Below are 4261 nucleotides of genomic sequence, written 5' to 3'. Positions count from 1 at the left end.
GATCACTCCAAACATCACCTGCTGTATGTTAGACCTATAACAGTCGGCAGGTGCTGCTTAAAGCGATCACTGTATCAAGTAGAAATCTAACGAGACCAATCATTGAACGCTGACCGCTATTTTGACTGTAGCTGACGTGGCCTAAACGTCGGTCAGGGGGTCTGGAGATGGCGTAATATATCGCCGAATCTGGTAGCCAGATGAAATAACAGTTTGGAAATTTAGATGGTTGAAAGGTATTTGATTTGAAATTCTGTATAACACATTTTGTGAGCATCACGACACAGAGACCCCTCTCAACTGAATCGGTGCATCTGTCCACGCCAAACGCGCTGCATGGTCACAGTGGTATGTGGGCTGATATTGCCAAGCTCTTGCCTCGATTTTCTAATCACTGAAATAACATCACAATTTCTCAGCTCGTGAAGTTTCATTTCGTTTCGTCCCTTGTTCTGGCTGTTTTTTTTATTTTCTTATTTTTTCAGGCATTGTGGATCGAAAGTGGTATAAAAAGAAAGAAAAATTTTCGCGATCAGAGGTTGTTTTAAATTCTATAAAATTTAAATGTTGGGTCGCAGGAAGTAAAAGAAAATAGAATCGAAATGGACTGACTAGACCAGTAAGCATCACAATGAAGGAATTATATAAAACGTATCAGTCAGCCAACCGGTTACACACAACTTTTTCAAAAACACGTTAACCAGGTTTCGATATCTCTATGTTCATCATAATGGTAAAAGTTACCCAATGAAGGACTGAGTGAATAGCGGAGGAAGAGCAATAGGAAAGAACAGAATAGGAAAAACTGAAATTGGCAGGTGTTCCTCCGAATTACACGACAGGAGTGAAAGAACTGGAGCTTCGTTCTCAAGAAAATAGAACAACAACTTTAATTTACACTAAATAAAGTATGCACACATTTGATTTATAACATTGTGGTTGTGTCACATATGTCATTAACCCTTTAGTGAGCCGTGGGAAACATGCTTCCCACTACAATGAACTCGCTGCTAGTCCCGTGGGACTCACAGTTCCCACCTCTGTACGGTGCTACCACCTAGTGAACAGTGTGAGGTACTGCTTCCAATAGGAAGTTCCCGCCGTTTTTGCTGTACCTTTGTGCAGAGGCATTGTATAGCTGAGTGTTGCTCTTGTAGAGAAGCCTTTCAGTGCTGTTCACGTGACATTTTGTGATTTATTCCTCAAAGCTATAGTACAAGGTAAATATTTTTGATTTACCCACATTTATGAAGGAAAACTTAAATTTGAACGAGGAGAATTCCAGTTTGAAACAAAAGGAGTCATTTCTGCAGTAGAATGGATGGATAACCGTCCAGTCACTTGCCTGTCCTCAGTTCATGACCCATGAGAAACAGCCACAGTGAAAAGGATAAACAACGATGGCACTAGCACAGTTGAAGTTGTGGCAGAATACAACAAAATAATGGGTGGTGTCGATAAGATTGATCAATTACGATAAAGGTACGCTATTGGCAAACGTTCTGTAAAATGGTGGCACAGAATATTTTATTTCCTGGTGGACGTTGCTGCAATGAACAGTTTTATCCTGTGGAAAATAAGTAAAGGAGAAAGCGGACAGCATGATCAGCTCACATACAGGATCCATCTAGCCAGACAATTGATCGCTGGCTTCTCATACCAAAAATGGCGTGGACAAAAACCTGTCTTTCTGGCAAACAGGGGTAAAGTCCCTGAAGATTTTCGTAATGTGGCTGTAGAGGGCCATCAATCCATTTTAGGAGAAACCTACTGGACGTGACGTCATTGTCGTACCAAAGCTGCGGAAAAGAGCACTCGCTGTGTTTGTACATATTGTCCAATACCACTTTGCACAGACCCATGTTTCAGAAAATTTCATGGCAAGTAATTGTGAACAATCATTGTAACAAGAGAAGTAAATGTATAAAATAAATGTGACATATATTGAAAAAGTTGTTTTTGTCATTTAACTCCAAGGAAGGGCAGTGGGAAGTGTACTTCACACCTCGTTGTGTGACCTCACTTTCACAGTTGGAGCAAATTTTATATTCTGTATGATAAATATACATATCTGTTAACTACAATCTGCTCTCCATTCATTAAAAAAACTGCTCAATAATTTTGCCCGCGAAAGGGTTAAGTAGGAATGAATCGCCTAGGAGCATTGCGTATGTGAGTCGGGTAGCAGCACTAGCGTTTTGATGAAGAAACCGCTTCGCAGATGCTGCACGAGTTGTGATAATGGAATGACAAAGTCTCTCCTTTTTCTGCAGGTGTTACTCGTTCAAAGTGTTCCTATTCCTAGATTTAATGTTCTCCTCGCTGCTCATATTCCCTACGCCACTACTCGGTGGAACGCAACCGAAGGCCTTTCTTCTTCGCCGTAATTAATCTCGAAACTTTTTGTGACCGTCGACATTAATAACTTCTGCGCTGCCGCACTCACAATCTACTTACTTCGGCTTTACGGTATTCGTATCCTGGGAAGAAATAGACGTACCGGGAAAAGTTTATGACAGCAAAGAATATTATTAACTTCATTAAAGTTAGGATCAAGTAATTAAGGTTATTAATTAATGTAATTCCCACGAGGGCCAGCGAGAGATCACGGCGTGGCTACGAAAGTAGTCATGAATCAGTCGCTGTCCCGTCAAGCACAGCGTGTGCGAGACCGGTAGCCGCCTACTTATTAGTCTCAATAAAAATGTCGATAAATCGAATGTATTGATACTTTATTTAGTGTACATTAAAGCTGTTGCTACATTTTCTGGGGACAGAAGCTCCAGTCCTTTCATTCCCGCGTGTAATTCAGAACAACACCTGTTCTTCGTGTTCTGTTCATTTCTGTTGCTCTTCCTCCCTCATTCCTTCACTCCCTTGCTTGTTTCTTTTGTCACTCCATTTCTGTTATCTGTTCTGTTACTTCCTGCCTAGGAAGGAAGGATCTCTTATTGTATGAGCCGTTCATCATCTACGTTTTGCTTCTGTTCAAGCCTACATCCCAGACAAATACTTTCACAAGGGCCTTCGTATTATTTACATTTATGTTCTCTGTAATGCCAGTCTGCATTTTATATCCGCTCTGTTCCGGACATCGTCAACTGTAAAGCTGACCGTGCAACAGAACTCATCCACTATTTGTATATATAATTTTTGAACCTTATTACCCCAGAATTAAGTGATTTCATTCGCCTACATTCCGTTACCCTTGTTTTGCAATTTTTGATGTTCGTCTTACAAGAAAAACTGGTGCCATTTGGCAAAATTTATAGTTTTAATTTATTCTCCCAAAACTTAAACTCCTTTTACACTTTGTATTTGATTTCCTTGACTTCTTCCATTAGAACTACTGACGGCCTTGGGAGAGCTAGTCCTCAAAAAACTACCATCTGGTGAGCAAGATGTATGAGACAGGTGAAATACCCTCAGACTTCAAGAAGAATATAATAATTCCAATCCCAAAGAAAGCAGGCGTTGACAGATGTGAAAATTACCGAACTATCAGTTTAATAAGGCACAGCTGCAAAATACTAACACGAATTCTTTACAGACGAATGGAAAAACTGGTAGAAGCCGACCTCGGGGAGATCAGTTTGGATTCCGTAGAAATACTGGAACACGTGAGGCAATACTGACCTCACGACTTATCTCAGAAGAAAGATTAAGGAAAGGAAAACCTACGTTTCTAGCGTTTGTAGACTTAGAGAAAGCTTTTTACAATGTTGACTGGTATACTCTCTTTCAAATTCTAAAGGTGGCAGCGGTAATGTCTGTGTGACTAGGGCCTCCCACGGGGTAGACCGTTCACCGGGTAGAAGTCTTTCGATTTGACGCCCCTTCTGCGACCTGCGCGTCGATGAAGATGAAATGATGGTGACTGGGACAACACAACACCCAGTCCCTGAGCGGAGAAAATGTCCGACCCAGCCGGGAATCGAACCCGGGCCATTTGTATTGACATTCTGTCTTGCTCACCACTCAGCTACCAGGGGTATACGTGGCAGGGGTAAAATATAGGGAGCAAAAGGCTATTTACAGTTTGTACAGAAAGGAGATTGCAGTTATAAGAGTCGAGGGGCACGAAAGGGAAGCAGTGGTTGGGAAGGGAGTGAGGCAGGGTTCTAGCCTCTCCCCCGATGTTATTCAATCTTTATATTGAGCAAGCAGTAAAGGAAACAAAAGAAAAATTCGGAGCAGATATTAAAATCCATGGAGAAGAAATAAAAACCTTGAGGTACGCCGATGACATTGTAATTCTCTG

Source organism: Schistocerca cancellata, chromosome 12, assembly GCF_023864275.1.
Source record: "Schistocerca cancellata isolate TAMUIC-IGC-003103 chromosome 12, iqSchCanc2.1, whole genome shotgun sequence".
NCBI lineage: Eukaryota > Metazoa > Arthropoda > Insecta > Orthoptera > Acrididae > Schistocerca > Schistocerca cancellata.
The sequence above is the reverse complement of the archived record's forward strand: the minus strand, read 5'-3'. Positions refer to the sequence as shown.